Raw genomic sequence first — 25,923 nt, 5'->3', positions numbered from 1 at the left:
ACCTGGTGCCCGTACTTCACACTCCTTTGGTCTCCATTTCCTGCCTGGCCACACTGTCTCTTCCTCGTTTTCCCCTTTTCGGATAGGAGCTAAAAGCAAGGTTCCCAGCTCTGATTCATTTGAGACTGCTTTCACCTTCTCGTAACCTTGCAAAGGTTTTTGCTCCAAATCGAAGACTTAGGGATTAGAAAAACGTGACCTGATGTTCTACTGAGCCAAGTATGCTGACTGTCTTCAAAGAGCCTGGTTAGTGCTGGTGACTTGTGCTTTCTCTAAAGGCCCTTTTAAATTTGCTGAGCTGAGAACAGGTTTTTTTGGCCATTGGAAAGTTGTATGGTAATTTGAGGTGGTAGGCGTTGGATCCCAGCTTTGCTCACAAACTGAATGACCTTGGGAAAGCTATTTCATGACTCCATTCCTCAGATGAGGATGATAGTAGTAGTGCCTCCGCACTGGGCTCCTATGAGAGTTGAATGAGGTGGTGCACGTGGGGGGGCACTTGGTATCACTAATAAAAATACTCGGAAGGATGTGGGTTTGCACTGCGCCTGGGTGTGCCTCCGTAAATGCCCTGGCATCACAGACTCATTTGCCTGTATTGGTCACACGGCGATTGCGTGGGTACAAATAACGGAGTCTAAGTGAAGGGGAACTTCCCTCCCTGGGTCATTCTGGATGTGATCCAAGCAGTGAAGACCACTTTGGAACGTTCTCAGGAGATATCCTAATTCTGTTCCTAGATTCCCTCCAGGTGATTCTTGCACATTGATCATAACCAGATTTGGTTTTGATAAAAGAGGAGGACATGGTCTGTTCCGGCCTATATTATGATTATTCAGTGAGTTCAAACGATGCTCTGTAGTTTGAGGATTCTGGAAGAAAAGCATTGAAGGTCATATCCCAAATATGGTCTTCCTCTTTTGTTCTCATTTCATTAATTCAGAATTTTTAATCATTTGGATGGGGGTCTCCATTAACTGACTTTTGAATTATCCGTTTGAAAATCTTTGCCTAAGAATAAAAATAACAAACAAATTGGCTGAGAGATTGTTTGAAAGGAAAGACTTGCTTCAAGTTCCCTTAGAAACAAGTATTTACAGGCAGTGGGTTACAAATAACTTTTCTGCTTCCTGAGGTAGTTTTTCGTGATAGCTCTAGCAGGTAACACGTGATTGGTCACGTTTGAAATAATAAAATTTCATTTATTTAGGAAACATTTGGTAATTTGGGCTTTTTTCTTGTTAAATCATTTTAAGTAAGTGGCACTGAAGTTTTTACCAGCACCTAATTTAAGGTACTTTTACTGTTGTTACCACCTTTTCTAGCACATTTTAAAGCAATATTTACCATAGGATCTAAAAGGTAGCCATAGTTAATAGGTGTTGATTTCCAACTGTGTGCCAAGCCCTGTTTTAAGTGCTTCACGGTTCTCCCAACAACCCTATGAGGCAGAAGCTAATATTGCTCCTATTTGAAAGGTTAGGAAACTGAGGAACCGAATGACTGAGGGGCTTGCCCCAGGTTACCTAGCTAACAAGTGGTAACACCAGGATTTGAATTCAGGTAGGCTGGCTCTGAGAGCCGGTGCTTGAAACACCTAGCAGGCATGGGGGGGACCCTTGAGCAGGGCCAGGACTGGGGTGAGCCCAGAGAGGTGGCTACGGCACCCTCAGGACGATGCAAATGCCCAGTGGTCACTCCTACGAGCACTAGCAGTTGAGCAGAGATTATTGTTGTCAAGATGCAGGATTGGGGCTTCCCTGGTGGCACAGTGGTTAAGAATCCGCCTGCCAATGCAGGGGACACGGGTTCGAGCCCTGGTCTGGGAAGATCCCACAGGCCGTGGAGCAACTAAGCCCATGCGCCACAACTGCTGAGCCTGCGCTCTAGAGCGCATGAGCCACAACTACTGAGGCTGCCCACCACAACTACTGAAGCCTGCGCGCCTAGAGCCCGTGCTCCGCAACAAGAGAAGCCACTGCAGTGAGAAGCCCGCGCACTGCCACGAAGAGTAGCCCTCGCTTGCTGCAACTAGAGAAAGCCCACACACAGCAAGGAAGACCCAACACAGCCAAAAATAAATAAATGAATACATAAATTTATATTAAAAAAAGATGCAGGATTGTAAGGCTAATTGAAGTCACTGGAGAGGCTCTTCTATCCCAGTAAACACCTCCCCATTACCTCCAGTAATTCGTGCCTCTCACAAAGCCCTTGCCAATCTTGACTCGCCAGTCTGTGGCACCATAGTGGACTTGGCACGTGCTTTCTAAATTTTACCTTATGAAACAGAGAAGTTGCATCCAGTATGTGTTTGTTGCTAATTAGCTAATGAAAACCCAGAGCATGTTTGCTTTGTCCGTTGTACCTGAAGAAGGATTTGTTGATTTTCATGGTTGTAAAGCGAATTTTCTCTTCTCTCTTGAGCTGGAGTACTTCTCATTCAAAAGGAGCAATCACTGCTCTTCAGTGAGTGTATGTGATGGCAGGGAAACCACCTTGGGGAGGGTGTGGGTCTGGGACGTGGTGGGAAGCTTCGCTTGAGGACACATCCTGCCACCTCCTTGGAGAGGATCTGCACTTTGGAACAAGGTGTTGGGAGATGCCTGAGTGGCTCCTTGCCTCGGAAACACAACGAGACAGGCCAGCATCTGAGCAGTGTGGTCACATCGTCGCTCCTGTCCCCTCATGTCTTGTCTGCAGCCAGTGACTGAGAGAGACTGCCAAGGGCACATGCTAATTTTCCAGTCATTTGGTCAAGTCACATCTCACATACCGCGAGACCCTGGTGCCTGTGTTTACTGAATTAAAATTTCTGCTCAGCCATAAACTAATGAACAGACAGTTCTCTCTCTCTCTCTTCTTTTAAAGAATTTATTGTATTCTCAAGGAGGAAAGGCAAAGCCTCTTTTGTGTTGATTTGCCACCCTTCCATCCCTTTCTACTAATTCTCATCATACAGTAATTAGTCATGCTGAATCGCTAAATGAAACTGTAGATTAGATTGCTTTAAGAATTGGCATTCAGCTTCAGATAAAGCTCATGCAATTTCACTAAAGACCCTTGAGCCGGGTGGGAAGTATAGAGGCGCCAGCACTGTTTGGCCTTTTGGGGGAGTTCTAGGTTTTTAACATGAACTAAGACAGTCTATTAGGGTGCTTCAGGCTTTTCAGAGATTACTCCCTGGACAACGTTTTCTCTCTGCATTTACCCAGGCACCTGGATTTAGGGGAGGCCAGCTACCTCTCCATGGCCCTCCTGCTCTAAATACTGTTGAGTTGAATGCCGATGGGCTCCTCTGTCCCTTCAACCCTAGAGGTGGGAAAAGCTTCCCACTATGGTCCGTCTCCATGCCTCACTGCCTCTTGTGCGTCCCTTTAACCTGCCCGTATGTCTCTACATCATCCCATGAATTCTTTTTACTTGACACGACTCCAACTGAGACATAAGTATACTAAATTCTTTAATACATGATCTTGTTTTATCTTAGATCAAGTCTATTCAAAATTCAATAAGTATTAATTGTTAATTATAGGTCAGACATGAGCCAGGCATTGGGGGGATTACCACAGTTATCAAAACAGACACCATCTTTGACCTCCTGGGCTACGGTTATACAGTTACGGTGTCTGTAATGTTGACACTGTTATCATGCATACTTTACACACGAGGAAAAAAAGGCTTGGAAAGTTAAGTAACTTGTGCAAGGTCACACAAATAAGATCTCTCTGCCTAGGAAATCCATGCTTTTGGCCCTGACTCTCTAAGGACAGTGCTTTTTTTGTCTCTTGTGGGAGCCTCGGCTGCCTGCTCCGAGATAGTCATCAGACCTCTGCTCTTCACCTTGGTGGCGCTAATTCTTTTTGACCCAGTGTAAACTGGTGAAAGCTATCCCAGGCCTTGGTACCTTGGTACCTATTTTCTCTTTTCCTTTTATTATTTTTCCCCTCTACTTTTCCTCTGGTTCCCTTTCCACCCAACACAAACACACACAAATATGCTTTATCCTTTCTTTAATTTTCACAATTAAACTTTAAATTTACAATTGGTTGGGTGGAATATGTTCATTGAAGTGGGATGGTGTGTGTGTCTGAATGAGAGAGAGAGAGAGAGAGAGAGAGAGAGCAAGAGAGAGACACCATCAAGGAAAGACTTAATTCACACACACACACACACACATACACACACATACACATATATACACATACACTTGTGGAATAGGAATATTGCATATGTTAAGCCTTGTTTGAATAAATGGGAAGTTAATCCCAGTACATATACCATTTTTACCATTATCCCCTCCCCATTAATGCTCACTTGGCATTAATGCTCCTTTAAAGAAAGACTTTCCATATTGTATTTTTTGCTTTTTGTTTTTACTCCCTTATAAATAGCAAAAAGTTTTGCTGAGAAAAAGTTATTACAAATCCCAAAAGGTTGGTGTTCCATTCTGAGCTCCAAGATAGAAGGATTGAGTGGATTTCAAACTTGGCAAAATTTCTGACTTGGCAAATGCTTCCATCCTTATTTATGACAGCTTGGAGACTTCCATTTTCCAGGGCTTATAAACGATGCTGCTGATTTTGTCTCCCTTTTCTGTTTTGCTGTGAATTATGAAGTAACCAGCCTGAAGCCTTCCTTTTAACATTAACCCTCTTAGCATCATAAGTGTGTGTGTGTGTGTGTGTGTGTGTGTGTGTGTGTGTGTGTGTGTGTGTGTGTCTTACTGTGTTCTTTCTTTTCTTGGTTGTAAGGCACATTTTGCATTTTCACACAGGCAGTGAACTTCCCTTTTTCTGCCTTTCCACAAAACGACAGTCGGAAAGGTTGAGGTCTGGGGTGTGGACAGCAATTTTCTAAAGGACTGTACATCTCGTCCCCAAATGGCAATTTAACAGCTGGGACTCTAGAGCAAGACAGGTAATCTGGAAAGTCTCAGGAAGTTTTTCCCAGAGGTGTGAACTCATCTTTTGGGGATCTCCCTGCCCATTTTCTCAGTAGAAAAGTGTCAAAACGGAGGAACTACTGAGAAGCTGTCTCCTCCTCCTTTTTCTTTTTCTCTCTACTCCATACCCAGTTCCTTGAAGCCCACTCATCTTAAGCTCATTTTGTAAGTACTTCCTTCTTTGGATTCCTGTTACCTCACAGAACTCGGGAGCCTCTTATTATTAGGTAGAGCTGACAGATTTTTCGGAATACAGGCAGGAGGAATTTTCAAATGCAGAATGTGTCCTTAGAGAAGCGGGCGCCAAGAGGGGATTAAAGCTGCAAGGATTTTTAATCAGGAGAAACTCTTGCATGAGAAAATGGAGAAGGAACTGGAGAAGACAGCAGAGCATCAGAGTGCAGTGCAAGCATGGCCACGGGGGACGGGGGGAGAGAAGAAAGGCTGGGTCAAGCAACCCAGACTGCCATTCAATCTGAGGAAGTGTGGGCAGAGCTATTAGGGGTAGATCTGGGTGATTTGGGGCTTCTGGGAGTCTGTGAGCCAGAGTGGGCCATCAGAGGTGTCCCTGGTCTCCTGGGATGCGTCTGCCTTAGAATTTCTGACCACACTCAGTCATTGGTGCTGGAGCAGCCCATGGGCGCACGGACTCTGTGCAAACGAGGGGGTGGATTTCAGAGCACAGATGGATTTCAGGGTGTGGCTTGATCAATCATGCTCCCTGAAGTTGAGGGTCCACAGAGTGCTCTCATACAATAGGACCAGTATTATCTGAGCTCCACTTAAGCAATGTACTGGATAATTTCTGCTCCCCCACTCTCTGTAAATCATACTGCCCATCTGACAGTGCCCTGAACACTCCTGCTTGGACCATTGGGTTCCAGTATTCAAGGGAACCGTTACTTCCTTAAATGACCTCCTACCAGTTACACTGGTTTAAAGGGCTTCAGCTATAATCAGTTTTTTTTTGTTTTTTTTTTTTAACTACACAGACTGGGCAAGTCAACATTTTGAAATTTTTGAAAAGTTTAAAATGCAGCCATCCTTTTATTTATGGCAACATGAAGCAACATCTGAAACTAAGACCTGCTTTTGTTTTTCTCGTCTATCTCCCCAAACCACCAGTGATTCGATTTCATTTCAATTTGTGTTCCCTGTCAAACAAATGTTCTGTTGTGGCAGCTCTCCTCATCGATTCAGCTTCTTTCGGAAGAGTGTTTATGGAAGTGTACATCAGTACCTTGCCAGGCATGAGGAAAGAGCTGGAGAGGAAAAGACAGAGGCGTCCTCTTACACAATTCTTCACCCCTGCTCTCCGGCAGCCTGGAGTTGAATCATTTTCAAGAAAAATCCTTATTCGGATTCAGCAGACTTTACTGAGTGCTTTCTATGGGGCTGCACCATAGGTTGCCAACTCCACTGACTCCGGAGACCAGAAGGGTCATGGGAATGAGTAGGTGGGCCAGCGGGGATTGGCCCCGTGCATGGGCACAGCTGCCCTCCGCCCCAGCCAATGTTGCTGTGCAGCAATGCAGGCTCAGGGTAGCCAGATCTTCTGATTTTTCAAGGCAAGGGGAGATCTGGGGTTTTGTGTGAAATCTCCCAGTTTTTAAATGTTGGCAAGGCCCTTCACATTTTTTACAGTCTCTGCGAGCCAAACAAAACACGTCTTTTTGCCAGATTTTGCCTCTTGTGACCCTTGTACTGGATGTTCAGCCTTTAGGGTACGTTCCTCCATAATGGCCTAGAGCAGACACTGGTCTTTTGGTCGAGCTTCCTGGAGGCTGACTCTGCCCTGAGGATGCCCTTGGGAGTGACGGGTGAAGGGGGTGTCCTAGGGATGCCTGGGGGAGGAGTGGGGAAGGCAGGACAGGGCAGGGGCCTCACAGGAGAATGGTTTCAGACAAAGCCCGGTGGAGGGGGAAACCCTGAGTGTAAGTTGCCCCCCAGAGATTTGGTACTTGGGTTTTCGTATTCGTGTACCCACAGATCATTGGCTGAGGGTCCCAACAGGCAAAAGTGGGCTCCAGTAGCTCAAGGGCAGTCCTCCAGCAAAGAGATGCAGGCGCTGGCTGCTGCCCGGGCTGGGCGCACAAGAGCAGGGGCCCCAGGGGCCCCTGCACATCCCACCACCGAGAGCTGTGACCTTGCCAAGCCCATAGGTAATAAGAATCACAGGTCAAGTCAGAATTTGAACCTCGATCTTCTGACACCAGTCCAGTCCCCTGCTTATTGACACTTTTTCCAGAAAGAGATCAGGGTGCAGAGTTTGGATTATCTTAGATCCTGACTACTTGGTGTGTTGACTCCAGACTCCTAGCTGGTCTCATCCTCTTGGGTTGCCTGGAGGGAGGACAGCGTGGCTCTTTGGAGAAGGCGGGGGGCAGGTCGATAGAAACTAGGAAGGTGCTGTAAGCCAGCAACTTCCTAGTCAGAACTGAGAGGGCTCCTGCGAGCCGGAAGCTTGGAGCTCCCAGCTCCAAGTTTTCCTCACTGAGTTTGGTGGTTCATATCTGAGATGCCGACAGTGTTTGGGGTGCTCTGTGCCCCAGTGCTGAGCTCTGGGCTTACAAGACACATCTTGCCTGATTCAAACCTAGAGTGTCCTATTTCCTTTGGAGAGCTGAAAATTCTTCATGTGTTTAATTTAAAGATATACCCTCTAAACTCCAACCAGTTCGCCTTGCAGGGAATCCATTGGAGGCAGGCAAAAAGGTAGAAGCTACAGCACCATCTGCTAACCAGACATCTCTGGAGTGTGAGGGACCCAGAGGCAAAAAAATCAGATTTTTTTTTTTTTTTGCGGTACGCGGGCCTCTCACTGTAGTGGCCTCTCCCATTGCGGAGCACAGGCTCCGGACGCGCAGGCTCAGCGGCCATGGCTCACGGGCCCAGCCGCTCTGCGGCATGTGGGATCTTCCCGGACCGGGGCACGAACCCGTGTCCCCTGCATCGGCAGGCGGACTCTCAACAACTGCGCCACCAGGGAAGCCCCAGATTTTTTTTTTTTTAACGGAATTCACCATGTTGGCCCCTGCAGCCCTTGCCCTGTGTCCTCTGCTGTGGTTAACGGCTCACTCCTCCCTCCAAACCTCCGGGTGAGCCAGGACGGCTTCCTCGCCCTCACCTCTTGAAGGCCGTCCTGAAGTCAAGTCAGGTCTTGCTCCCCAATCTTTCACACCTGCCCTGTGTTTCCCACTCCCATCCCCCCTGCCTTCCGTCAGGCCCTTCATATTTGAGAGGAGCGAACGGGTGTTCTTGTCCCCTTGCTTCTATCCCCAAGTCCGAAATTTTCCTCCCAAGATACAGACTTGCGTTGGTTGGGCCTGTACTCATATACCTCTGGCAACTGACACAGCTAAGTGGATCATGTCCAAGCTCCTCAAAAGGGCATTTTCCGTCCTGCCTGTCTTTGTAGCCACGTCATCCCCATCTATCACCTCTATTCCTCTTTCCCAAGGCACTCACGCCACCTGGTTTGACCCTCCTCCTCTCACCACCTGTACATTCAGCTGTCAGAGTCCTGCCACTTACTGACTGGGTGACCTTGAACTTGGCATGCCCTTCTCAGTCTCAGATTTCCCCTCAAGAAAATGATGGGGGCAGAGGTTGAGCTTGTGGGGTAACTTGGATAATTACATGGGAAACTTATGGCAGGTCAGTAAGACAGCATGTGACATGTTGTAGGTGCTCAGTAGATAATAGCATTGTCACGATGATTATGCTTACTTTTGTCCTTTTTCAAGACCCAGCTCAATCCTCGCCTTTCTCCCAGAAGCTTCCCCAGAATGGCTCACACAGAATTCACACCTTCTTTCCTATCCTCCCGTAGTAGCATTGCTCCATATTTGATCCTCTGGTGAGGAGAGCCTGGGTCCTCTCTTGCTGCTTTATATTGAATTTGAGATTCTTGACAGAGGTACTCACTGTACTTGCAAAGAAGCAAAGGAAGTATATGTAATTCTCAGTTGAGTTCACTTTTGTAGAGATTCGAGCTGGTTTTTGGATACAGCTGCGTAAGGCCTCAGGCTGAAAGGCTTGTTCAGAAATAGGGAGATTCTGAAGTAAAGAAGATCAGTAAATTTTTAGGATCTGGAATGCAGCCTAATCCTCACCGTGAACAGTACAGACACAGTTTTCTGGGGAGTGTCTCCATTCCGTGGACCAGGAATATTTTATTTTAATGTATTAGTTTCCTAGGGCTGCTGTAACAAATGACCACACGCTCGGTGGCTTCCAACAACAGTATTCTGTCATCATTGTGGAGGCCAGAAGTCTGAAGTTGAGGTGTTGGCAGGGTTGGTTCGTCCTAGCAGATCTGACAGAAGGTTGGTCCCATGCCTCTTTGCCAGCTTCTGGTGGCTGCTGATACTTCCGGGAGCTCCTTGGCTTGTAGACACATCACTCCAGTCTCTGCCTCTGTCTTTACATCGCCGTCTTCTCCCTGCGTCTCTGTCTTCTCTTCCTCTTAAAGGATAATGGTCACTGGATTAAGAGCCCACCCTCAATCCAGGATGATGGCATCTTGAGCTCCTTAATTACATCTGCAAAGACTTTTTTCCACATAAGATCACCTTCCCAGGTTCTAGGGATTAGAATTGAAAATATCTTTTTGGAGGCCACTATTGAACCCACTCCCCTTGAGAACAGAGTTTAGCTCAGAGGTTGGTAGCATACTGGATTGCACACAGTGGGGCTGCCAAGCAGATCTAAGCTCCAATCCCTGTTCTGCCCGTGCTGCGGACCCAAGTCTCAGCTTCCTTTTCTACAAAATAGGGACAATAATTTCTAACACACAGGTCGAGGTTTAGTTAAGTATGTATATACCTGGCACATAACAGATTCACAATGTATTTCTTGTCTGTAGTGGTTCCCACTACTTATTCATTCATTTAATAAAAATTTAAATCTCTGCCTATCAAGGGGAAAGAGACATATCACATGGCCACTAGCACTTAGAAATGGTTCAGTGTTTGTTGAATGAATAAGTGAATGCTCAGATCTGAAGGCTGTCAGTGATGCTTGCTCTGTTCCAAGCACTGGAAGAGGTTCTGGCAAGTCTCTTAGGCCTGCTTTCTGCCTGCAGGATGAACGTTGATGCCAACTCTCTAAGGGAAGCTTGTTTTTGGATGATTTAAGTCCTTAAAGAATATTATTTGCATTGTCATTTTGCTTCAGTGGCCCGCACATGAGGCCATGAGAATGGGTTCCATGGGGAATTCATGTCATGAGGCAACATGGAGTGTCCCAACTAAACAAAATCTTACAGTGCAAAGTGGAAAACTCAAATGCCTTTAGGGGCCAGGCAGGTAACAGTGTGGGTGGGGAATCACCCGGAGAGTACATGTCTTATATAAAGAGGGCAGCTGCTGCTCTTATCCATTCAAACATAGTTGTGTACCTTCTACATCTACTACATGCCCTGCACTGTTCTTGGTGCTCAGGCCACAGGACTGGACAAGGCGAAGCTCTGTCCTCATGGAGTTTATGCTCTCTGAACCCATCTCCTCTCACCAGCCACACAGGAATCCAGGCCTGTTGCTGCCAGATAATCTGCTTTTTAAAGAGAAGAAGCCAGAATGTTATGTCAAATCTCCTGATTTTTAAATGTTGGCAAACACTGTACATTTTTAAAAGAACACTGTGCAGGCCAGAAAGAACTTCTCTCTGCACTCAATTTGGCCTCAGGCTGCCAACTTGTGACCCTTGGAGTGGAATCTCCTGACCTTTAAGTTAAGAAGCATTTTTCTAGTGTCTGATTTTAAGCTAACTCTCATTTTTCCTGACCTCAGTGGAAGTTGCTAATGCTTTATTGCTTGTTGTCTGTGTCCTCCTGGATTGAATGATTCTTCGGTGCTTCATCCCTGTATTTCCAGGTGAGCTAACCTCCGTCTATCAGCTTTTCCTTTCTAATGACATCTCCAAATCTTTGCTTTTTTGAGTTCTCTCAAGCTCGTAGAAAGCTCTGAGCACTGTCATCTGCCCTGAGCATTTCTTCTCTGGAGGGTCAGAATCTACCCCAAACTCTTCACTAAAATGCTTATGGATTAGTCTGCGTCTAAGCCTCTCTTTCTGACTCTGCCATCCCAATTTTCACAGCCTCTGAGTTGCACTGACTCCCAACCTTAGGTGTGATATTAATTTCTCTCAGAGGGACATGGGTTTAATAGATTTTTTAAATTAACATTTTGTAAAATTGGAGCTGTCATGCTTTATGGCAGACTGATACAAATGTCTGTAATTACATTTTTGGCACTACATCTTGGGAATAGTCTAGAAATGTTTGTTTTAACCCCTTCCTAAAGTGTTCTGATTTATGGGCAGGCCTCTATGTACACCTCTAACAGGCCCAGTTGTCATGACAACCCAGAACATCATTTGTCAAAAAGCTATAACTTCAGTCTATGTTGAAGCTAAAAATTTATCTTTTAGGATTTATTCTCATGACAGGGAAATTTTGCATTTCCATAGATCTGCTTCTTCTCCTTAATTCTGCTTGTCGTTAGAGACATTCAGGCTGCAGAAGACTTTCTAGAGAATAAGACAAATTTCTCACCTTCCATCCTCCCCTCCAAACAGATGAATTCTCTTATCCGTTCCAAAGAGGACTCAAATGGACTCATTAGTAACCCCAACAATAAAAGGAGAATTATCCCTCTTTTATCTCTCACTCAATATGTTTTTGTTTCTTTAAAAAAAATGAAATTTTTTTATTGTTGACTTTTGTTTTTGCCTAGTAAAGTTCAAAGAAAGGGGAGGAAGAAAATGTCAGTCTCTTCTACAAGCTGCAGTAGGGTGAGATGTTGTTACATTTACTTGTATCACCTGTGATTCAGGGAGTGTGGACTCATTGCCCATTATAGGGTCCTGGCAAATACATAAATCAGTGCAGTGGGCTCCTGGCCACATTGCATGCCCTGTCTACAGGGTGTCACTTCTTCATTTCTGCTGACAGAATATAGATCATTCTGCAGCGTTGTCCATTTCATTTTTTTTTTTTAAAGAGAAGCCAGGAATCAGTATTTTTGCATGAAATTTCCTGATTTTAAAACGTTGGCAGATCATGTATAGATTTTTCTGAACAATGTAATAGTCAAACAAAGCACATCTGAGGGCAAGTTTACTCCACGGGCTCCTGGATGCCATTTCTACCGTACACCATGCTCCTCAATAGTTTAGGATGGCTTTGCTTCTTCCAAATTGAACAATTAAAATAATTTTGCTCTCTTATTCTTCTTGGGATCTGATTTGTTAAATCATCTTCTTGTTGGCCTCACTGGATTGGGTAGCTGTCAGGCTCCAGATCAAGTGTGAGAGGAGGCTGTGATGGGGGCGCATCTCAAAGACCCACACTCGCTCCTCTCTGACGTTCCAAGGTGGATGGTGGGGTCCATCCGACGCCTTCTGGGACTGCTCATGGATTTTTGACTCTGTTTTTGCCTCTGATGGATGAGGCAGTTTAATCCTCTTCACTAAGCTCCATGTTTTTCTTTTGTACTGGGAACTCCTGGATGGCCATTACCTTTCCACAAGAGATAGCAAGGATTTTTTTCCCCCTCACTGAATTTGAAGGTGTGTTGTTTCTCATATATCAGTGCATGAGAACACTAGTCATTCTTGGGAATATGCCATCAAAAACATCTCGGGGCAGAGCTGCTCTGGGCTACTCCAGAATAGGAGTGGTTTCGATCCCTCCACCACCCCAACCGTAGACACTCCTCACCAAGCCTGCTTGCAGTTGGATTTAAGGCATTATGAGATTCATGTAAGTTATGCTGAATATGGAAACACTCAGTGGCTCTGGCAGTAGGAGTGGGTTAGGAGATGTTTTTTCATTCAGACCCCACGGTTGTCTGCTTTTCCCACCTTTCCCAGCCCCCTCCTGGGGTCACACTCTCTTGGATCAAGCCTTCCTGAGAGAGAGCCCCTGCCAGTTGTGGTGACCATCGCGTCTGTGTAGTGTTCTACACCTGGAAGGCTCTCCACCACCTCATCTCATCTAAACCAGGCAGGGTTTATGAGTCTTCATGAATGGTTGGTTAGAAAGGTGATGGAGACGATCTGCAAATAAGTAGCTCTTAGAAGCTGGAACAAGCTACGCTCCTTATTACTCCCTTTTCTCCCTCTCATGCTTTACTGAGTGGCCTGAGGGTGTGTGTGTGTGTTGGGGTGTGTATGTGTGTTGTTTTGTTTTCATCTTTCTTTGAACTGTTCTTAGCCTATGAGAGAGAAAGATCATGTGATAAATAAGGTAGGTTATTGTGCAAATATGCTTTACCCCATTTCAGGTAGGAGCAGTTTAATCTCTAAAGCTTTTCTCAACATCACATAAAATGTTTTGAAATTTCTATACAATGAATGAACTAATTCTGGTGTCCATATTCTATGTTATGTCCTTTCCCAAGTGATTTTTAAAATTATACTGGTACTGTGTTTTTATTTATTTTTTGGAAAATTTATTTTATTTATTTATTTATTGGCTGTGTTGGGTCTTCGTTGCTGCACGTGGGCTTTCTCTAGTTGCAGTGAGCGGGGGCTGCACTTCGTTGTGGTGCACAGGCTTCCCATTGCGGTGGCTTCTCTTGTTGCAGAGCATGGGCTCTAGGCGCGCGGGCTTCAGTAGTTGTGGCACACGGGCTCACTGGTTGTGGCGCACGGGCTTAGTTGCTTTGGGGCATGTGGGATCTTCCTGGACCAGGCCTCGAACCCATGTCCCCTGCATTGGCAGGCGGATTCTTAACCACTGTGCTACCAGGGAAGCCCACGGTACTGTGTTTTTTTAAAAAATTTATAAATTACAAAGAAAGAAGTTCAAGTAGAGCCCTGCCATCCAGAAATATTTTACTTTTTTCCTCAGTACTTTTCTCTCTCTATAATTGTTACAGTATTGAAATAATGCTGTACAGCTGACCTTTGAACAATGTAGGGACCAGGGGCACTGACCCTCTGTGCCAATGAAAATTACCCTCCATATAGTCAGCCTTCCATATTCATGATTCCACATCCCCGGGTTCAGCCAACCGCGAATGTGTAGTACTGTAGTATTTACTATCGTAAAAACTTCGAGTATAAGTGGACTCACGCAGCTCAACTGCATGTTGTTCAAAGGTCAAGCGTATGTAAATATTTTTTAATTTCCTATTATATATACTGAACAGTGTATTATAACGATTTCTTCTTGAAATTAACATTTCTCATAAATAACACTTTTCATGGATGCATAATATTTCATCCTGTGGGTAAACCATAGTGTATTAATCATTTCCTAGTATTGGGCATTTAAATAATTTCCAATTTCTTTATTAAAAATAACACTTTCATGGGCTTCGTTGTGCCTAAACCATGTCTTTGGGGTTTTTTCCCCTTTCAGATTGATTTCCAGACATAATGTTTCTAAGTCATGACGTTTTAATATTTTTAAGATCCTCATAATATTTTCTTTCTGGAAATATTGGCTAATTTGTAGTCACACCAAAGGTGTACAGGATGCTCACTTCTTACACTATTGTTAGCAATGAGTTTTTTTTTTTAATCTTTTCTTTTTTTTAACGTCCTTATTGGAGTATAATTGCTTTACAATGGTGTGTTAGTTTCTGCTTTATAACAAAGTGAATCGGCTATACATATACATATATCCCCATATCTCCTCCCTCTTGCGTCTCCCTCCCACCCTCCCTATCCCACCCCTTTAGGGGGGGACACAAAGCACCGAGTGGATCTCCCTGTGCTATGCGCCTGCTTCCCACTAGCTATATATTTTACATTTGGTAGTGTATATATGTCCATGCCACTCTCTCACTTCGTCCCAGCTTACCCTTCCCTCTCCCCGTGTCCTCAAGTCCATTCTCTACCTCTGTGTCTTTATTCCTGTTCTGCCCCTAGGTTCCTCAGAATCTATTTTTTTTAGATTCCATATATATGAGTTAGCATACGGTATTCATTTTCCTCTTTCTGACTTACATCACTCTGTATGACAGTCTGTATGTCGATCCACCTCACTACAAATAACTCAATTATTTCTTTTTATGGCTGAGTAATATTCCATTGTATATATGTACCACATCTTCTTTATCCATTCATCTGTCGATAGACACTTAGGTTGCTTCCATGGCCTGGTTATTGTAAATGGTGTTGCAATGAACGTTGTGGTACATGACTCTTTTTGAATTATGGTTCCTCAGGGTATATGCCCAGTAGTGGGATTGCTGGGTCGTATGGTAGTTCTATTTTTAGTTTTTTAAGGAACCACCATACTGTCCTCCATAGTGGTTGTATCAATTTACATTCCCACCAACAGTGCAGGAGGGTTCCCTTTTCTCCACACCCTCTCCAGCATTTATTGTTTCTTGATTTTTTGACAACGGCCATTCTGACTGGTGTGAGGTGATACCTCATTGTAGCTTTGATTTGCATTTCTCTAATAATTAGTGATGTTGAGCATCTTTTCATGTGCTGCTTGGCCATCTGTATGTCTTCATTGGTGAAATGTCTATTTAGGTCTTCCACCCATTTTTTAATTGAATTGTTTGTTTGATTGATATTGAGCTCCATGAGCTGTTTGTATATTTTGGAGATTAATCCTTTGTCAGTTGCTTCGTTTGCAAATATTTTCTCCCATTCTGAAGGTTGTCTTTTCATCTTGTTCATGGTTTCATTTGCTGTGCAAAATCTTTTAAGTTTCATTAGGTCCCATTTGTTTATTTTAGTTTTTATTTCCATTTCTCTAGGAGGTGGGTCAAAAAGGATCTTGCAGTGATTTATGTCATAGAGTGTTCTGCCTATGTTTTCCTCTAAGAATTTTATAGTGTCTGGCCTCACATTTAGGTCTTTAATCCATTTTGAGTTTATTTTTGTGTATGGTGTTAGGGAGTGTTCGAATTTCATTCTTTTACGTGTAGCTGTCCAGTTTTCCCAGCACCACTTAATGAAGAGGCAGTATTTTCTCCATTGTATATTCTTGCTTCCTTTATCAAAGATAAGGTAACCATATGTGCGTGGGTTTATCTCTGGGCTTTCTATCCTGTTCCATTGATCTATATTTCTATTTTTATGCTAGTACCATACTGTCTTGATTACTATAGCTTTGTAGTATAGTCTGAAGTCAGGGAGCCTAATTCCTCCAGCTCGTTTTCTTTCTCAAGATTGCTTTGACTATTTGTGGTCTTTTGTGTTTCCATACAAATTGTGAATTTTTTTGTTCTAGTTCTGTGAAAAATGCCATTGGTAGTTTGATAGGGATTGCACTGAATCTGTAGATTACTTTGGGTAGTATAGTCATTTTCACAATGTTGATTCTTCCAATCCAAGAACATGGTATATCTCTCCATCTGTTTGTATCATCTTTAATTTCTATCATCAGTGTCTTATAATTTCTTGCACACATGTCTTTTGTCTCCTTAGGTAAATTTATTCCTAGGTATTTTATTCTTTTTGTTGCAGTGGTAAATGGGAATGTTTCCTTAATTTCTCTTTCAGATTTTTCATCATTAATGTATAGGAATGCAAGAGATTTCTGTGCATTAATTTTGTATCTTGCTACCTTACCAAATTCATTGATTAGCTCTAGTAGTTTTCTGGTAGCATCTTTAGGATTCTCTATGTATAGTATTATGTCATCTGCAAACATTGAGTTTTACTTCTTCTTTTCTGATTTGGATTCCTTTTATTTCTTTTTCTTCTCTGATTGCCATGGCTAAAACTTCCAAAACTATGTTGAATAATAGTGGTGAGAGTGGGCAACCTTGTCTTGTTCCTGATCTTAGTGGAAATGGTTTCAGTTTTTCACCATTGAAGATGATGTTGGCTGTGGGTTTGTCATATATGGCCTTTATTATGTTGTGGTAAGTTCACTCTATGCCTACTTTCTGCAGGGTTTTTATCATAAATGGGTGTTGAATTTTGTCAAAAGCTTTCTCTGCATCTATTGAGATGATCATATGATTTTTCTCCTTCAATTTGTTAATATGGTGTATCACATTGATTGATTTGCATATATTGAAGAATCCTTGCATTCCTGGAATAAACCCCACTTGATCATGGTGTATGATCCTTTTAATGTGCTGTTGGATTCTGTTTGCTAGTATTTTGTTGAGGATTTTTGTGTCTATGTTTATCAGTGATATTGGCATGTAGTTTCCCTTTTTTGTGACATCTTTGTCTGGTTCTGGTATCAGGTTGATGGTGGCCTCATAGAATGATTTTGGGAGTGTTCCTCCTTCTGCTATATTTTGGAAGAGCTTGAGAAGGATAGGTGTTAGCTCTTCTCTAGATGTTTGATAGAATTCGCCTGTGAAGCCATGTGGTCCTGGGCTTTTGTTTGTTGGAAGATTTTTAATCACAGTTTCAATTTCAGTGCTTGCGATTGGGCTGTTTATATTTTCTATTTCTTCCTGGTTCAGTCTCGGAAGGTTGTGCTTTTCTAAGAATTTGTCTGTTTCTTCCAGATTGTCCATGTTATTGGCATATAGTTGCTTGTAGTAATCTCTCATGATCCTTTGTATTTCTGCAGTGTCAGTTGTTACTTCTCCCTTTTCATTTCTAATTCTGTTGATTTGAGTCCTCTCCCTTTTTTTTCTTGATGAGTCTGGCTAATGGTTTATCAATTTTGTTTATCTTCTCAAAGAACCAGCTGTTAGTTTTATTGATCTTTGCTATTGTTTCCTTCATTTCTTTTTCATTTATTTCTGATCTGATCTTTATGATTTCTTTCCTTCTGGTAACTTGGGGTCTTTTTGTCCTTCTTTCTCTAATTGCTTTAGGTGTAAGGTTAGGTTGTTTATTTGAGATGTTTCTTGTTTCTTGAGGTAGGATTGTATTGCTATAAACTTCCCTCTTAGAACTGCTTTTGCTGCATCCCATAGGTTTTGGGTTGTCGTGTTTTCATTGTCATTTGTTTCTAGACATTTTTTGGTTTCCTCTTTGGTTTCTTCATTGATCTCTTGGTTATTTAGTAGTGTATTGTTTAGTCTCCATGTCTTTGTGCTTTTTACAGTTTTTTCCTGTAATTCATTTCTAATCTTATAGCATTGTGGTTGGAAAAGATGCTTGATATGATTTTAATTTTCTTAAATTTACTGAGGCTTTATTTGTGACCCAAGAAGTGATGTATCCTGGAGAATGTTCCATGTGCACTTGAGAAAAGAGTGTATTCTGACACTTTCACATGGAATGTCCTATAAATATCAATTAAATCTATCTGGTCTGTTGTGTCATTTAAAGCTTGTGTTTCCTTATTAGTTTTCTGTCTGGATGATCTAGCCACTGGTGTAAGTGGAGTGTTAAAGTCCCCCACTATTATTGTATTACTGTCGATTTCCCCGTTTATGGCTGTTAGCATTTGCCTTATGTATTGAGGTGGTCCTATGTTGGGTGCATAAATATTTACAATTGTTATATCTTCTTCTTGGATTGATCCCTTGACCATTATGTAGTGTCCTTTTTTGTCTCTTGTAATAGTCTTTATTTTAAAGTCTATTTTGTCTGTTATGAAAATTGCTACTCCAGCTTTCTTTTGATTTCCATTTGCATGGAATATCTTTTTGCATCCCCTCACTTTCAGTCTGTATGTGTCCCTAGGTCTGAAGTGGGTCTCTTGTAGACAGCATATATACGGGTCTTGTTTTTGTATCCATTCAGCCAGTCTGTGTCCTTTGGTTGGAGCATTTAATCCATTTACATTTAAGGTAGTTATCAATATGTATGTTTCTATTACCATTTTCTTAATCGTTTTGGGTTTGTTATTGTAGGTCTTTTCCTTCTCTTGTGTTTCCTGCCTAGAGAAGTTCCTTTAGCATTTGTTTTTTGTTGTTGTTTTTTTTGGGGGGTTAGTGGGCCTCTCACTGTTGTGGCCTCTCCCGTTGCGGAGCACAGGTTCCGGACGCACAGGCTCAGCAGCCATGGCTCACGGGTCCAGCTGCTCCGTGGCATGTGGGATCCTCCTGGACCGGGCACAAACCCATGTCCCCTGCATCGGCAGGAGGACTCTCAACCACTTCGCCACCAGGGAATCTCTAGCATTTGTTTTAAAGCTGATTTGGTGGTACTGAATTCTCTTAGCTTTTGCTTGTCTGAAAAGCTTTTGATTTCTCCATCGAATCTGAATGAGATCCTTGCTGGGTAGAGTAATCTTGGTTGTAGGTTTTTCCCTTTCATCACTTTAAATATGTCCTGCCACTTTCTTCTGCCTTGCAGAGTTTCTGCTGAACTTTGAACTGTTAACCTTATGGGGATTCCCTTGTATGTTTTTTGTTGCTTTTCCCTTGCTGCTTTTAATATTTTTCTTTGTATTTAATTTTTGATAGTTTGATTAATATGTGTTGGCATGTTTCTCCTTGGATTTATCCTGTATGGGACTCTGTGCTGCCTGGACTTGTTTGACTATTTCCTTTCCCATATTAGGGAAGTTTTCAACTAAAATCTCTTCAAATATTTTCTCAGTCCCTTTCTTTCTCTCTTCTTCTTCTGGGACCCCTATAATTCAAATGTTGGTGCATTTAATGTTTTCCCAGAGGTCTCTGAGACTGTCCTCAATTCTTTTCATTCTTTTTTCTTTTTTATGCTATGCAGTAGTTATTTCCACTATCTTATCTTCCAGGTCACTTATCCGTTCTTCTGCCTCAATTATTCTGCTATTGATTCCTTCTAGAGAACTTTTAATTTCATTTATTGTGTTGTTTATCATAGTTTGTTTGATGTTTAGTTCTTCTAGGTCCTTGTTAAACGTTTCTTGTATTTTCTCTATTCTATTTCCAAGATTTTGGATCATCTTTACTATGATTACTCTGAATTCTTTTTCAGGTAGACTGCCTATTTCCTTGTCATTTGTTTGGTTTGGTGGGTTTTTACCTTCTTCATCTGCTGTGTATTTCTCTGTCTTCTCATTTTGCTTAACTTACTGTGTTTGGGGTCTCCTTTGCACAGGCTGCAGGTTCGTAGTTCCTGTTGTTTTTGGTGTCTGCCCCCAGTAGGTAAGGTTGGTTCAGTGAGTTGTGTAGACTTCCTGGTGGAGGGGACTGGTGCCTGTGTTCTGGTGGATGACGCTGGATCTTTTCTTTCTGGTGGGCAGGACCGCATCTGGTGGTGTGTTTTGGGGTGTCTGTGAAGTTATTGTGATTTTAGGCAGCCTCTCCGCTAATGGGTGGGGTGGTGTTCCTGTCTTGCTAGTTGTTTGGCATAGAGCATCCAGCACTGTAACTTGCTGGTCTTTGAGTGGAGCTGCATCTTAGCATTGACATGGAGATCTCTGGGAGAGCTTTTGCCATTTGCTATTACGTGGGGCCAGGAGGTCTCTGGTGGACCAATGTCCTGAACTCAGCTCTCCCACCTCAGAGACTCTGACCTGACAACTGGCCGGAGCACCAAGATCCTGTCAGCCACATGGCTGCACAGGCACAGGGATTTAGGTCATCAAGGCCTTGCTTCTTGACCCCAGAAATGAGGACGCTGTCTGATCAGGAAGCTCACTGCTCTGCTAGTGTTGGAGGGTCTCCTGAAGAGGCGGGGCGTGGCTATGGCTCACCACAGGACAAGGACACTGGCAGCAGTAGTTCTGGGAAGTACTTCTTCTGCCTTGAGTTTTGGTAGTTTTTTCCCCTTATCTTTGCTTTAATGTTTATATGCTGTTTTGTATACATGTCTACCTGTGGTTGAGTGTGTGTGTGTGTGTGTGTGTGTGTGTGTGTGTGTACTCACTGCCAGTAAGAAAGAACAATGTGTCTAGTCTCCCAGAGCCAAGAGAGGTAAACTACCAAGTACTAGGTAATTTAAGTGTTCTGTGTGTGCCAACGCCTGTAATCCTCATAATACTCCTATTAGATAGGATGCTAGTGGTTGATACTATTCATAGTAGATGCTACTACTATCCCCATTTTTCAGAGGTGGAAACTGAGGCCCAAGGCGGCTGCATTGAGTTACCTGAGGTCATAGAGCTATTAAGTGTCACAGCCAGAATTCAATCAGGCTCTCCTGTCTCCAGTCTCCATGCAAACATTCCTGGAGAGCTTTCAACAACTGTAAGGGGAAAAAGGAGGCTTCGGGGCTTAGGCCAGGTGACAGAATGGGTGGTAAGCACAGGCACTCACAGGATGGAAGTAAACTTAGATTCTCACAGGTCTCTGTGAATGGGAGAGTAGGTGTAGGTTCCAGGCTTAAAGGAAGATAAATCTGTAAGAAAGAAAATATTTGAGTTCAAACAAGAAGGTCTTTTATAGTCTCAGAAAACAAAATTTGTAAATTATTCTTCATGGTAAGATCCAAATCAACTCCAAAATATTCAGAAGTTACATTTGTGGTTGTGTCCAGAAAACATAATTGTTTTAAAAACAGAAAGAGGAGTAAGCATTTTCCTTTCATGCTGATCTTGAGAACATGAATTCAGTGAACCTGATCCTCCTGTATTCTCTTGCCACCTCTGCTGCTCTCCCTTTAACTTGAAACGCAGTGGGTTTCCTGGATTCTTAGCTATAGGCTTGAAATGCTATATCAACAATCATGATTTAATTCAGTACACAGTTCATGTGGTGATGCTGGGCATTTTAAAAGGGACACAGAGATATGAGGCATAGCTTCAAGAGGTTTATAATCTCACAGGGAATTTTAAGTTTGCAAAACACATAGAGCAAGGTAGAATAAGATAGATACCATTCAAGAGGTTTAAAGCATGATGGGGATACAGTGAACAGACAGACAATTTCTTGCTTCATGGAGATCAAGAGAAGGATTCACAGGGAAGCTGGCGTTTCTGCCAGCTCTGGAAAGATGGGTAAGATGTGTAAGAGATGGAGGTGAGGGGGACCTGGGGACACATATCGGGATGGGGGAGATGTGGAAGCAGTGAAAGGCCCAGCTGTGTCATGTGATGAGACACTGTTCTTCAACGTGTTAAAAATATCACATTGTTGTCCACGGCTCCGGCTTCATGGAAGGATGCAGGCGAATTGGCCCCAATCCTTGCTTTTCTTGTTGGGACCATGAAGTGATATGAGTGACTGTTCCAGCCCCCAATAGAGTGCATGCAGACCCTTCACCTCTCTTGGGTCCTGTGAAGGCGAGGCTGGGTGGAGGAGGATTCCTGCAACTGAGGAGCCCACCACCCGCCCGAGATGCAACGAATCAGCTTGTTAAAGTGCCTACACATCGTGGGATGTTGGTTTGGGGCAAGGAGGAATCTTCATGTTTAAAACGTTCCCCGAGGGGTTCTGATACACACTGAAGCTTGAGACCCCTTGTTAGGATCCCTGGAGGGCTTCTAAAAATACTTCTGACCCCCACCAGATGAAGTAAACGCAACTATCTGGGGATGTGGTCCAGGTACTGGCTGGTCCTAATATGAAGCTTGTGCGTTTAGTGCTTTACGTGAAAAAATGAAAGAGAGAAATTATCACTTCTGTAGATATTAAAGTGAATGTCCAATCCATTTCTTACCCTTGGATTTGGGGGATATATATACTTGTGGTTTTAATAGTGACTTCCATTGATAAACCAAACCCGGTAACCCACTGGGGTTTTAGTGCAATAATTCTCACCTGAGGAACTTTTAAAACTCCAACTGCCCTGGCTACCTCCCAGACCAATTAAATAAGGATTTCTGGGGTACAGAACCTTGGTGTCAATGTCTTTAATACTCCCCAGGTGATCCCAGGGTGCAGGGAGTGTTGAGAACCGCACGCAGGTGAAGATGGGCACAGAGGTGTCTCCACTGCTTAGTTCATTTGAGTTTCCCTTCCACTCAGGCAGCTTGGCTACAGTCTGCAGGGCCACTTCTGCCTGTATTATACTGTCATCTCCCTCAAATTCTAGCTTAGGTGTGAGAAGTTGACATTTTCTTATAGAACCTTACAAAATATGGAGGCAGAACCCATCAAGAACCTATCAATAAGGTTGCCAGATTTAGTAAGGAAACACAAGATGCCCAGTTAAATCTGAATTTCAGGTAAATGACAGACGACTTGTTAATTATAATTATGTCCCATGCAATATTTGGGAAATGCTTACACAAGATATTATTTCCTGATTGTCCGAAATGCAAATTTAGCTGGGCATCCTGTATTTATCCAACCTATAGAGGAAATGAAATCAAGTCAAAATAAAATTTTAAATGGCAGGTTTCTGACTTTCCAGTTGATAACAGAACTCCAGGCTAGCAGGCCCTATGGTGCCCTAGTGCTTGCCTCCAGGATAATTAGACTTGAGCCCCAAAGGGTTAGCACTTCCTCACTGAGTGCTAACTTCTGAGCCTCTGTTCACCGAGCATCTTTTCACAGGGTGGGAATGACTTTATATCCCACCTCATGAAGTTAACTCCTAATCACATTTTCCCTTGATTATCAAGGTCAGCCCTTAGCCTGGAGCTTCTAGGAACCCTCAGGTGGCCTATTCATTTTCCGTTTCTTATTTGAGGGAAGTGTTTCATGTGGAGCCAAGATAACACTTGACCTAATCATTCCCGACTCAGGTTACTGGGTCTGTCCACCTGTCAAGCCATCTGGGACTCCAAAAGCCCACCGATTACAGGTAATAAGAAGGATAACTGTAACATTACGTACAAACCATTACTCACGCTCAGCACCAGCTTCACGGGTGTCGGTCTGTGCCTTCACACAAGGCCCCCTGTAGAAGCACTGCATTCTTGGTTTAATACTCTGCTGCCAACATGTTTGAAATTCTTAATAACCTATGAGCAAGGGGTCCCCGTTTCATTTACTATTGGTCACTGCAAATTATGTCACAGGTCCAGCTCATACTACAAAACATAGGCAAAATAGACTAAAGTTAGTGGCCTTCTTGCCCAGGCACTAATTTATATTCCTTGTAGCAGATGTGGACTTAGTTTTCTCTCTTGGGTGAGCACTATTCCTTTGGCAGGGGAAACCTATAACAACTACTTACGCATTTCTTCCCACTGCTCCAGGCATGCCTGTGTTAAGAAAGACTTGCACAATTCAATCCCAGGCATTTTATCTGGGAGCTTGAATTAACCTACATATCTTTTCAAGAGTAGATATCTTTTAGGATGGCATTTAGTAGCTGTCACCATTCATCAATCAGCGATTATTGAGTACCTTGCCCTGTGCAAGGCACCTTTCCTCGCTTGCCCCATCATCATTATCAATCATCACAGCACACGTATTCAGTGTTCATCTGTGCATGACCTGGCACTGCCAGATGGAGTGTGCTAAGCTATTTTCTGTCAGTGAAACTATCCTGGCTTTGAAAGACAGCCATTGTTGCCTTTGGAACAGTGAGTTTCTCCACATCAAAAAAGAGTGTGTCTTTCAGGTGCCAGAACCATGGGATAACTTTGCTGGCGTTTGCCACTGTGAGATTCAGATAGAGATAACAATTAACCTACAAAAATCCGAAGATGATGCATTAGGTTGGCTACACATCAAAGCTGTCCTCCCCCCACATCCGTTGTGATCATCCTGTTGTAAAGTCCTACAAAATCATTCCTCTTTCCATCAGTGCTGAAGATAGCCGTGTGGGAATGGCACATAAGGTTGACCTGGGGAAGCCAGCTGGTGGGAAGCGATTCAGAAATCATGTATGTGAAAGTACTTTGAAAAATATAATGTGCGAAAGTAATGTAAGTCATTGTTCTTCCTATTCATGGCTTATAGAACCTGTTTGGGGCAGTTTCGGAATCTCCCCTGCAGTGCTAGCAAATCCTAATCTAACATACAACTCAAAACGATTGACAAGATGAAACAGCTCCAGAAACATAAGAGGCCCTTGTGGTTGAAGTGTAAGACAAGATTTAATGTCTCATGCCGTGTGCCAAGGCAGAACGCTGGATCCCATCACATCTTGGGGCCATCCTTGAGCAGAAAGCTCAGAGAAACAGAGCTCCTTACCAACTGAGCAAACACCATAGTTCTGTTCTTTGCCAGAACGTTTTGAGTTAGCCTTACGGTGGAAGTAAATTTATTAAAATGTGCCGACAGCTTTTGAGCATTTTATTAATAAAACAGCTACTTTGCAGATATGTAAGGCCAAACATGTTGATATGAGGCAGAAAAGCATCTCTAGGTATACAGAAATGTACAAGTCAAGGGCAGCCCTTGCTATGGTCTGTCCTGCCCATTTTTCCCACAGTTGGTTAGAAGACGATGGCTCTGTTGATATTTTTATCCAAGGGAAGGAGCCCTTCAGGGAACTGAAATATCTTGGATCAAGGAACATGCTCTTGGATTGAATTAATTTGAGCAGAATGATTATCAGGAACCCACCAGGGACTTGGAAGCATGTGAATTACTGTGGGAAACAGTGTGATGGGCAAGACAAGTCAGTGCCTTCAAGGGACCTGCGTTCTTTTTTTTTTTTTTTTTTCCTGAGAAAGCCATTATTTTATTTTTTAAATTTTTATTGAAATATAGTTGATTTATAATGTTGTGTTCGTTTCTGGTGTACAGCAAACTGATTCAGTTATACGCATATATATAAAAATATGTATATTCTTTTTCAGATTCTTTTCCATTATAGATTATTACAAGGTATCGAGACTAGTTCCCTGTGTTATACAGTAGGCCCTTGTTGGTTATCTATTTTATGGATAGTAGTGTGTATATGTTAATCCCAACAAACTCCTAATTGATCCCTCCCCTCACTTCCCGGGATTTGCATTATAATTGAGAGAAGAAATTGATCACACTGTTGTATTCTCCTCGAATGTAATGTGATTCTTTTCTGACATAATGTGATATTATCTCAGGTTGTACAGGACCACACTTTTTTACCCTTGGAACCAGGTGCTTTGGATTCGGGGATTTATTAAATTTCAGAAACACAGTATGGTTCCTCCAGTGAATATCACTACCACCTCCAGTGCGACCTGGGGGAGCTCTTTGTAGTCACAATCTGTGATATTTCTTCAGTGAAACTGAGGACTCGTCACACCTACAGGAATAAGTCAAGTCTAGAAATAGCCTCATGGCAGTTCAGGTCCGGTTTTAGCACCAAATGAGTTTAACTTTGGGTTTTGG

At 43.0% G+C, this 25,923-nt stretch overlaps 1 protein-coding gene across 3 annotated transcripts in view; it reads left to right on the top strand.

Annotated features, from left to right (window-relative positions):
- Positions 1 to 25,923, top strand: part of NTRK2 (neurotrophic receptor tyrosine kinase 2) — a gene marked incomplete at its 3' end in the record, with an annotated part of 377,788 nt that overhangs the window by 159,221 nt on the left and 192,644 nt on the right. The gene's annotated exons all lie outside the window — the stretch shown is intronic.

Source organism: Stenella coeruleoalba (genome assembly GCF_951394435.1).
Source record: "Stenella coeruleoalba genome assembly, chromosome: 7".
Taxonomy (NCBI): Eukaryota; Metazoa; Chordata; class Mammalia; order Artiodactyla; family Delphinidae; genus Stenella; species Stenella coeruleoalba.
Note: the sequence above shows the minus strand (reverse complement) of the source record. Positions and strands in the feature narration are given on the sequence as shown.